The sequence below is a fragment of the Mus caroli genome, unplaced genomic scaffold, assembly GCF_978045245.1.
Source record: "Mus caroli unplaced genomic scaffold, Mus_caroli_1 scaffold_2, whole genome shotgun sequence".
NCBI lineage: Eukaryota > Metazoa > Chordata > Mammalia > Rodentia > Muridae > Mus > Mus caroli.
The window spans coordinates 44,259,540-44,270,983 of record NW_028227257.1 but is presented as its reverse complement, the minus strand read 5'-3'; the positions used below and the strand labels follow the sequence as shown (position 1 = coordinate 44,270,983).

The following is an 11,444-nucleotide window of genomic DNA, read 5'->3' as shown; positions in this document are numbered from 1 at the left end:
AAAGGAGAAACCTGAAAGTAAGGGGAGGATTTTCCTTGGTCTGAGTTCAAGTGCTGTGCAAGGTATCAGAACTTCCCTACTATGGACAACTGCTTATTACAGGCTCCCTCTTTGTGTTCTTGTTCCTATAGGCATTATCTTTATTCTTTTTCCTTAAAAAATGTACTTTCGATTAAAACAGAATTACACCATCAGCACCTCCTTTCTCCTTCCAGGAAGAAAGGGCTCTCTGAGGAACCCTTCCTTTCCTACAGACATTTTTTTAAAATTAGGTATTTATTTCATTTACATTTCCAATGTTATCCCAAAAGTCCCCTACACGCTCCCCCACCCACCCACTCCCACTACTTGGCCCTGGCGTTCCCCTGTACTGAGGCATATAAAGTTTGCAGGACCAATGGGCCTCTCTTTCCACTGATGGCGAGTAGGCCATCTTCTCCTACATTTTCAGTGTGAATCTCTCTAAAACCAACCATCCATCCATCCACCCACACATCCATCCATCAGTCAATCTGGTCACAACCTTGCTTGACAACTTCCAATGGGCTCACTGGGTACTTACTTATAAGCTTTATGTTCAAAGAACTTTCTGTGTTCTTAGAGGATGTGGCTCCCAACTGCCCCCGAATTCTCAATTCTCCTCACTTTATGCCTCTGTTAGCCACCCTGGTTCCTTCCTGTTTCTGGAACTGGTCAAACAAATTCTCACCTTAGCTTCCTGCTGTTCCCTCCTGTGGACAGGCTTCTTCCCAGATGTTCACCTTTCTCTTTTCATCCAGGTTCATTCAAATGTTAAGTACTGAGGGCAGTCATCTCAGTCCCTGTCCAAACTAGCAGCCTTCCCTGCCTATTTCCGGAAGTTCTTTTTCATTTCCTTTGTCCATTTTAACATGTCACTGGCTGTCTCTTTGTGATAGTATATAACTTCATCAAGGAAACGACTTTGTCTTATGTTTACCTGAGAGTCTTGGGCAAAGAGTAGTGAGTGTGTCTGGCACATAAAAGCCTTTGAAAAGTGTCTAAGACGCCATTAAGGAGTGGGAAAAGGAGCCGCCATGAAATCATATTTCATTTAGGATTTAGAAAGCTCCACTGTTCATGTAACATTGAGTGGTAACAGGCTCAGTGTTAGTGTGAGCACCCAATGGAACACAACACTACCGTGAGGTTTTTTTTTTCTCCCCAAATGTAAAATGAAATGTTTAATCTCTAAAACTTGGAGTGAACTCTATGGTAGAGGTTTAGATTTACAGAAGTTTGTTTGTGTGTTGGACCTCTTTGAAATGGCCATTCTGTTTTTCATAAGCTACTATCAAAAACTCAGTGTATGAAGTGCTATCTTAAGTTGGGACTTGTGTTTCTTGCTGCTGGAGTTAGCAGCTTGCTGTATGAAACCCGTGCAGAAGCATCTTGTGTGTGTGGCTGCAGCGAAGAACTGCTCTGCTGATACCAGTCCCAGGAGCGCATCCAGAGAAAGGTGAGCACTCAGTAATTGTTTCAGGCTACAGTGTGTTGGTGGTTTTGTTAGACATCAAAGACCAACTAATTAACTATATTTGAGTATGTTATGTACTAAGTTCTACTGCTAAGAATTGTCAGTCACATAAATGATAGCTTCTAGCTCCCCTTTCTGGGGATATTTGAGGCACATAAGACATACAAGAGAAGGCCTGAGGGACTGGTTTGAGTTTAGTATACTATTTATTGGCTGCTCAACCTGGGGCAAATTCCTTACCCTTTCTGAGCCACAGCTTTCTCACATGCAGGGAAAGCAGGCCTAAAATACTGCCCCAAACCCTCAGCTTACAAGCAGCAATATCAGAATGAGTTGTTAGAGATGGAGAACATATGATTGTACTTCTGCCTTGCCTAATGAAAATCTGCACTTTAAAAAGCCTTTCAGGCAATTCATGTGCCCGGTTTGCGGCACTCTCAAAAGCAGTCTTAACTGGCATGAAGACCCTGACCAGTGAACTATCAGCTTTCTCTGGGATCTTTATTGTCTTTTTAACCTTGGTGGAAAAGTTGATCTGGCTTTGAGACAGACAGGCAGGCAGACTCTGCAGAAAAACCTTTTTCAAGGCTAACTTAAACCTGAAGCTTTGTGTTTGGTTAGAGAGTGGTCAGTAGCTCTCAGTCCATCTCCCTTAGATTGGTAAATTATTTTTTTCTTTCTCGTTTTGAGACAGGGTTCAGGTTGCCCTTGAACCGACTGTATAGTTTAGGCTGCTCTGTAAACTAACTGGGATTACAGGCATGTACCATCAAACATCACACTAGTTGATCAACTTTTGGTGGTTTTCTTTCTATCCATGCTGAAAACGGCCAGAATGAACTAAGGGTGCGACACTTTGGCATTTTCAACTGCTTGTATCCAAGGTGCCTGGACTGTTCCTTTGTGCCTATATTTCTGCCCTCTTCTCCATTTTTTTTAAAGCTAACCTCCAAACCGACCCCTTTCCTCTTGACCCGCCAGCCCAGCTCAGGCAGCTGAGCATGCCCAGTTCCCAGCATGGGCCCCAGTCCCCAGTGCGCAGGTGCCACGTCTCCGGGTTTTGGTGGCCGCCGCCAGGCAGGAGAGGGAGGAAGCCGAGTGGCCTCGGTAGGAGGAAGCCCTCGGGGAGTTCCGGAGCGGCTCCAGTGTAGGGTCTCCACAAAGGGTGACGCTGGATGCACATGGCCAGGCCGCCACAGCAGGACTTCGGCACCCGGGTGTCAGTTCAGGGGACAAGGAGAGCTGGGCACAGCGGTCCCCAGCATCCCTGGAACCGAAGCCTGGGGGGTGGAGTGGGGTACACGTCCCAGGATCACTTGGGGGAAGACTTTGGAAATCACTTTCTGGCTCAGTGTGAGCCTGTTGTAGTACTTCCTCCGGCAGATTGTTTCTCGGGCTGAATGAATAAAATCCCTCTCTCACAGTGCCTGCTGCAGTGTACAAGCTCTCCGTGTTTGTTCAATGTAACATAGACGAAAGCGCAGTTCCCGCTCCCCGCTCGGGGTTCTGGCTGGCTCGCACCCCCTCCTCCCGGGCCGGGCACCCGCTGAGTCCGTGGCCAGCGGTGCATGGTGTCCCGCTGCTGGCTCAGCTCAGTCCCCACGGGCGCGCGCCCAGACCCTGCACCGGGAAGGCGGCGGCGACCCCGGGACAGCAACCCCCACCCCGGCCGGCCCGCGCGGCCCCGGTCCACCCCCAGCCCTGCCGGGCGCCGCACTGGGCATGCTCCGTAGCCCGGCAGGTTGGGGCTGCGAGGCGACGGCTTGGGCTCCAGAGGCAGCGTCGCGGCCGGGAGCAAGGGCGGCGGGCCCGGGGCCGCACGGGGCCCGGCTCGGCGGGAGCGGCGGGCGGGCGGAGCCCTGGGCAGCGGGCGGCCGAGGTGAGCGCGGCGGGGAGGCGCTGGCCGGTGGGGGGCGGAGGCGGCGGAGGGCGGGGCGGCGCCGGAGGGGCTCGGCGGCGCGGCGGCGGGGAGGGGGTGGCGGCGCGCGAGCGGCTCAGGAGCCGCGGCGCAAACAGGCTCTCACACGCGCGCACACACACACACATACACACTCACACGCGCGCGCGCGAACACAGCGGGGCTCCCGGAGGCGGCGGTGGCCGCATCCCCGGCAGCGACTCGCCTCGAAGTGACAGGTAGGAGAAGGCGCTTTGGGTCCCGCCCGGGGATGCTCCCGCCGCTCCCAGCCCGCCGGGCTACTCGGCTTCCCGCGGGTGCGTCCCGGACGCGCGCGCGCGCCCCCGGTTGCCCTGCCGGGGACCCGGTGCAGGTGCGGGGTGCGAGGCGTCCTGCTCGGGAGGCAGGGGACCCCGCCGCCACCCGCCTCTCGGGCAATCATTTGCTACTGGGTTTCCTCTGCCTACCCGGACGTTCACCCTCTTCTGCGCTAGAAATAGCTCGGCTCGACGTGTATATGATTATTTTGGTTGGAAATAGTTGGCACTGTGCAACGCATGTAAATGTGTGTGCGTGTGCATCTTCAGCGTCTTCTGGGGACAGCTTACGAATGATAGACCGTTTCCAGTTGACACTGACAGGCTAAGCGCTCCTTCAGGACAGTATCTGGGCCTCCTAAAAGCATGTAAAAGAACATTGCTTTATTTTCAGAAGTTTAAAGTTGTTTTTTCTTAGTCAATTAGACCCTGTCTATATTGTACAATTTTTGAGTTTAGACTTAGTAAACTACTGAATCTAAGTGTGAAAGCACAGCATTTTCCAATTGAACAACTCTAGAGTTATAAAGCCAGCATTTCTAGAAAGGCAAATGTCTTATATTCCACAAATATGCATGCATTTGAGATATGACTTAAAAAATAACCCTAAACTCCTATAGTGTTTCTTCCTATTTCTCTAAAGCAGGGGGCTTGAGATTTAATTTGGGGCAAAACATTCGTGGACAGTCGCCATCTTTTGAAGTAGAAATGGGATGCATAGTGGTCCATAAATTTAAATTAATCCATTGGTGGAGATAATGTGTTGATTAAACATGGGTAGCAGTAAAGTCCATGCACAGGCAGGTGTATAATGCTTTGAAAAAAAATGGAATTTCTCTTTTAAGGAAAAATCAGACCATAAAATAAAGATGACCAGGAAGAGCAACCAGTGACTTTACCCGGGCTGACTCCCAGGATCTCAGAGAGTGAAGAATTACTCTTTAGGGTAGGAAGATTGTGTGTGTGTGTGTGTGCGCGCGCATGTGCGTCTGTGAAATTTCAACTTAATCCTTTTAGTATTTTTAAGACTGATGTTTTTAAAGATGTGTTTGAACTGAGAACCGAATGTTTTGAACCCTTCAAACTTTGATATCCTAAATTGCAGAGTGATACAGAGGATGATGAGAAATTCCTCTCACCAGGATCTTGTGGTGTAATCCCTGACTGACTGTGTTATGTAATCTAGAATTTTCCCCCCACAGAACAGTCTTGCATAGTTTTCAACTGGTGTATTGATCTATTATATCTTTTTTTTTACACTGTAGACATTTAATACATGACTGGTGTCTTGGGGAGAACCTCTTGTAAGAAAAAAATTTACTTTTAAAATGGAATTTCACTTTCTGAGCGTTTTTATGTTGGTGAAACTGGTTTGACAGAACGAGTGTATCTTCACATGTAACAGTGTGCTGCAGAAGGCTGAGTGTTGGGTTCCCTAGTGTGCTCTGCTCCCCCTCCCCCTTCCCCTCCCCCTTCCCGCTTTTATTACTCAGCCATCAGAACTTAGTTTTGATTTAGCTTTGATGATATCACTACCAGCTCTGAATTAATCGCTGTGGAAATGCTGTTTTACAAGTAACTGTCAAAACAGAATTTCAAAAGACTCCATTTGATCACAGAGAGCACATTTACATCTGTTGGAATAATTCTACTTTTACTTTACAAATGCACACCCACACAGGAGGGCTTTGTGCTGAAATATTCTCTTTTCCGAGCTTTATGTTTGTATCTTTTAAAATGTGAATGATGTTAAAACTTACATGCCCCGGAATCCAGGCTGCGTGCTTTCTGTCATATCAGATAGGGAAATGTGGGAATTAAAAAAAAAGAAAAGAAAAAACCCTTAAAGCTTTCAAAAGAGCTTTTTAAGAAGTGGATTTTAAAGGTTTGTATCACCCTTGAAACCTGCTGGTGCTGCTAATGTATCTGTTTACCCTCTTTCCAAGAATCTAGCTGCTTGTAGATCAATCTATACTGCTGATTTTGCACAACATGGTACATCATTGGCAACCCTCGTGAACGTGCTGTTTTCTTAGGCTACTACTAATTTGTTTTCGATTCTGGTTCACTGGTAATTGAATGACTGAATGATTGCCTTGCATTCCTGGCTCCCTGCTCTTCATATGAAATTGGGTTTATACACGATTGTCATGTTGTATGTGAACCCATCACAGTGGCATGCTGTGTTGTGACAGGCTGGGATATAAGCTTCTGGGAACAGTGTCTGATTGTCACCCCCAGTTTTTTAGGTGCAGCAGGCAAAACCCAAATGCCAGAATTGATGAATTGGTGGATTTTTATAACGGTAATAATTAGCTGCACTTTTTTTTAAATTTTAAAGTCTTCAGTTGCAAACAAATTACATTTTTTGGACCAGAGCAGTTAGGTAATAGTGTTATAGGAAGGAATAGTTTTTGTAATTTTCACACTTTCAGCAAATGCCTTGTTAGTGAACTCAGATACTTTGGGGACATATTACTTGACAAATGAGAATTGTGAGGCACACTAGTGACTCGGTTAGTGTCATCAGTGACCAGTTCCACTGCTTGCTTACTGTCAGGGATGACGCATGCTTTGAAAACCAGACCTTGGTGAGTTCCATAAAAGCAAGATGCTCTGCATCTGATACTTAGAATGAGGTCAAGAACCCTGAGGATGTTTGCTGATCACTGTTGGTAGTGCACAGCCAGACTGCAGTTTGTAAACAGTTACTTTTCACTTCCTAAGTGAAGGAGTCTGTGGAGGAGATGTAATCACCTCTTGAGAAATAAGGACATCCCCTAGGCTGACAGGCACCTGGTTTTGCGGCTCAAGTTCAAATGTTAACCTTGCTTGCAAGGATACTGTTTAACTCTCAGGGCAGTCCATGTCACTGTTTCCTATTTCCAGGTCCGTCAGACCCACGGCATAGAACAATCTTGCTTCTATCCCTTCGTATTTATTTTTCTGTGGAATAGTTTTTTCTTTGATAAAGCCTCACCCTTTAAAGAAGAACCGCTTCTTCAAGCTGTAATAGTGTTTTCCAGTTCTACCTTGAGTGTTCATGCCTCTAGTTCTTTACAGCCAACAAAGAGTGGGTTGCCTGTGGTGTGGGGAGACTGGAGTACTAATACAGTAGCGAGTAGATGGCTGAGAATCCTGTGTTGTCCTTACAGTTCAGCCTGCTTTCAAAAAGTTGTCCCTGAGTGATCTTTATTTGCAAAACACATTTCACATGAGTGCGAACCTCACTTTCTGAGAGCCTGGCTGGGTTCTCCTCCCTTTGGATGTTGTCATTCTGGGGAATATGTAACCAGAGTTCCTAGCGGGGGAATGCCCTCCCTTTCAAATCTTAGCCAGGACATCATTTTGTTCAGTAGAATGAATGGCCAGTTTTAGAAAAAAAATTCCTGGTATGAACTGGACCCTTTCTCTCTTTTACTTTATGGAAGCAAAACAGGTGGCTAGGACGGTAGGTCAGAAGAGGAGTCTCGTCTGAAGACCTCTCACAACTACTATGTATAAAACCTGCAGGGAGACTATTATACACCCTGTGAGCACAGAACAGTCTCTTTCCCCCTTTCCTGGGTGTCTCCCTCACAGTTCTCACACGATCTCTTGGGGGAAATCCACCTCTAGCTACCGAGAGGGAGGGACAGGCAAATCATTACTTCAGTACCCAGCACCCTTGTAAAGCTTTCTTTTCCTCCTAAACAATTAAAGGATATTATTTGGCATGAATGAACTCAAGTAGCCATTTCCATAGAGGCAGGAAGAACAGGTAACTCAGATTCAACTTAAGCGGCCGATCCAGAGACAACACAGACCACTCATTCATGTTAGACAGCTCTTTTCCCCACCTAGACCAGAGGCCTTCACCTCAGTAGATCTGTATCACCGAGGTCTGAACATAGTCCATGAATATTGTTGGGTGGTCCTTAATTTTTATACATATCCAAGTGACAATTCCAGCGTGAACTAGAACCATTCATTGTTAGCCTTTGCTGTTCAGTGGGTTGAAAGGATGTGCATGTCAAATGAATTCATTTTGTTTTGTTTGTTATTTTTTTTAGATTTATTTGCTTTAGTTTTATGTGTATGGGTATTTTGCCTGCATGTATGTTTTTAGTATCATGTATGTGCAGTGTCCTAAGAGGCCAGAAGAGGGCATTGTTTTGTCTAGAGCTGCAGTGACAGAAGGTTGTTAGCCACCGCGTGGGTACTGGGAACCTAATCCTGGCCCTTTTGGAAGAACAACAAGTGCTCTTTTCTGCTGCACCACCTCTCCAGTGTGAGTTCATTTAAAAACTTGTTATTTTGATAAATATGATTCATTTCTGTGGTACTTATAAGTATTATTTAATTTTACACATTTGAAATATGCTTAGAAGAGTCTAGAGTGTTTACCAGACTGCAAAACTGGAACCTAACCCTTGCAATGTGAAGAACATTGGCCTGAGACATGGTCACTCTCAGAGTTGGTGGATGGATAGGTAGGGACTCGTGTTTTGGGTTTTCCTTTAGGAGTAGACATTGAGAGCTTAAAGTGCTGGAATCAGTCATCCCTGAGTTTCTATCCTGACAGTGTCCTCTGTTGGCCCTGTAGTCCCATGCGTCCACTCAGAGCCTTGGTTGATTCTCTTATTAATACCCTCCTCCCCAAGCCCCTGGTTAAGGATGGTGCTGGATGATGGTGATTCGTGCGTTGCTGTGACAACCACTCTGCCCCTTCTCCTACTGATACTACTAGGATCACTGCCCACAATCTCACTTTGCTCCATCAGGGTAGAGGGCATTGGTTTGTTTGTTGAAACCATGCAGAAGCAGCTCATTTAAAACATGGAAGACATACTCGGAGTTCCATCTGGCAGTCAGGGAATGTTCCAGTGACCCACACAGGCTACCTCCTGATGCCGGATCTTCCTCTGGACTCATCTCACCCTGTGACTGCATTTGGGTAGAGGAATACAACATTGCTCAGCTCTAATAGCCTTAAAATTCCATGAGTGTGGGGTTTTTGAACTGTAATGCAGGAGCCAGATGCCATCCCCAGGGCCTCTGTGTCCTCCAGAACGGCTTAAAAAAGAGACCATATTAAGCAATTTAGCTTTAGGAGGATGGAAACATGCATGAGAAGTGTTTGGGGACCACTGATGTTTAGGGGCACATCGTGCCTCCTTGGCTCCCGTGGGCATTAGTGGGAACATTCAACTCTTCTGCGCATAGTCTCAATAACAACCTTAGTAAAGGGGAACCAAACCAAACCAAAACCCCCAATCTAGATATTTGTCCAGAACTTGAAACATGCCACTTCATTTCATCTTTCTAGACACTTTTTTTTTTTTGCCGAGGTGGGGTGGGTGGGCTATGGAGTTGTAGCAGTCTCTTAGGTTTACATTGTTGGAGAACTTATATTTGGGAGGCTAATCATGTGATGGGTTTAGAGTTGGGATTGAAATCTAAGTAGATTGACACTGAAACCTTTTGTTTGTTTAGTTTTTCGGTCTAGCTGTGTAGCACATGCTGGCTCCAAACTTTACATCCTCTTGTTTTAGGTTCTCAAAGGCTGGAATTGATTATAGGCAAGCACCATGTTAGTCCAGAACTCCAACTTTTAAACCACGGTTCCATGTTACTTGTAGTTGGTATAGTGCATGCTGCAGAAGGGACTCTCTCTCTCTCTCTCTCTCTCTCTCTCTCTCTCTCTCTCTCTCTCTCTCTCTCTCTCTCTCTCTCCCTCCTCTCTCTCTTACTCTCTCACCACAAAACATGGTGAGGCAGTTATTTTAAGTGGCACGGCTAAGATGTAACAGATTGTTTCTGGCAACTGCTGTGAAGATGGAATCCGAACAGCAAGTTGAGGATGAAGCCCTGTTTCCTAGTCTCGGTCTAGGGGTGTTTGTTGATGGAGTTGCATGGACTGGAAGGGTGAAGGAGGGGATTAATTGACAATAACATGGGCTGAGGACTAAGAGTGAAGATTTGGTATTATCTTTTCTTTGGTTTTCGGAGAGATCATAAGGGCGAGGGCCTGGAAGGACCGAGAAATAAGTGCATTATGTGAAATTGCCAAATAATCAATAAAAACATGAAGGTCAAAAGGAAAAGTAAGGTCAGCTGGCAGAGTTTAATGGCTTCAGTGAGACTGCTGTGACCTCTGGTTGAGGAGCCAGGTAAACCACATACACAGGTGCTGTTGAACAGGTGTCAGGGACCTTAGGCATGTGTGTCCCTTTCCAGGAGGAGCTGCCAGAGGAGTCTGCCACTGCATGCACATTTTATAGTGAAGCAAGGAATCTGAGGATCTGGAACTTGAAAGTTCCTCATTTGAAAGTGCTTGGCTGGGGTTGGAGAGCTAGTTCAGAGTACTGGCTGTTTTTTTTTTTTTTTTTTTTTTCCTCAGAGGACCCAGGTTTGATTCCTGGTGACTTAGGACCATCTGTAATTTCAGTCTCAGAGGAAGATGCTGTCTCTGGTCCCTGTGAGGACCAGGTACATACATAGTACACAGCTATGCATGCAGACAGAAACTCATACACATAAAATAGATAAGTTAAGTAAACTAAAAAGTGCTCTTTGGAAGTGGGGCTGAGGAGACTGCTCAGCTGGTACAACGTTTTCCACATAGAAATGAAGACCTGAGACAGAGCCCAAGGACTATGTAACAAAGCTGGGAATACTGGGGTTACTCCAGAGAGTTCCCGAGCCAGGGAGGTAGAGACAGGCAGATCCTGGGGCTTGCTAGATAGCCAGCATGGAGCAGTCAGTCATCCCCAGGCTAGTGAGAGACCCTGTCTCAAAAAAACCAAAGCTCAAGGATGTTGCAACTGAGGAATGACACGGGAAGTTGACCTCTGGCCTCCACTTGCATGCACACAATCCATGTTATTGCCAAACCGGACACATTTGTGGCAGGAATTAAGCCTGAGAGTTCCCACGTCGGTCCTTTTGTCAAGTGTAAGTTCTCAGATGCACTGTGCCCTAGAAAATGCCATTAGTTTTATTTCCTTTTTCAGACTTAAATTTTTTTTTTAAACGGGGAGGTTTTAAAATTCATGAAATAGTCTCCTTTATTTTAAATGAGCATAGAGTTCTGAATATCTGGCTTTTTTCCCCCTCACCCCATTTTCTAAGGTACCAGCAAATATTCCGAGTCGGGAGAGGAGGGACATGGTTTTCAGGCTCACTACTTGACAGAGCTTTGAACTGTGATCAGTTTACCGTAGAAAAATGAGTGACTTCCTTTACAGGGTCAGAGAGGCTCTCTTGCCTCTGTCACTGGTTGAATTCTGCAAATCATGGGATATCTCTCCCTGTCTCGACAGTTGCAGTATTTATCCTGAACACTGATAAGTTAGATCTGTTTCTGCAGGCGAGTATTTCAAGGCGAACCCAACCTAATGTTTTCTTCCCAGTCTTCAATGGGCGATCACTTTGGGTCAACTGGAAATGTAGCCCCTCGAGGTGGGGTTCTCCTGTATCTACTGATGTTTGGTTATTGATTACATAGCCAAAGCCCTCTCTGGAATTTAAGTTTTTATTTTCGCTGGTTTCTAAAATGATGTAAGTGAGCTACTAATATGTTCCAGTTGAAGTGACAATGCAGAAATACAGAAGCAATATGTAAAGTACTCTTTCCCACCTACACCCTCCCCAGATATAGCCATTGGCAACAGCTGCAAGTGTCTCCCTCCTCCTTTTGTCCATTCATTTACATACACAAATACATATACGTGGTTCTCTTGTTATATAAATT

At 46.0% G+C, this 11,444-nt stretch overlaps 1 protein-coding gene across 10 annotated transcripts in view; it reads left to right on the top strand.

Moving 5' to 3' along the window:
* The first annotated feature begins 1,865 nt into the window (after positions 1 to 1,865).
* Positions 1,866 to 11,444, top strand: part of Plcb4 (phospholipase C beta 4) — a 360,685-nt gene continuing 351,106 nt past the window's right edge. For 4 of the 10 annotated variants that reach the window (XM_029473929.2, XM_029473932.2, XM_085833855.1 and 1 more), the window contains exon 1: positions 3,480 to 3,631. The gene's annotated coding sequence lies outside the window, so the exon portion shown is untranslated. Of the gene's footprint in view, positions 3,375 to 3,479; positions 3,632 to 4,085; positions 4,656 to 11,444 lie in introns of those variants that run through there. The other 6 variants (XM_029473933.2, XM_029473925.2, XM_085833851.1 and 3 more) reach the window with 3 other exon arrangements.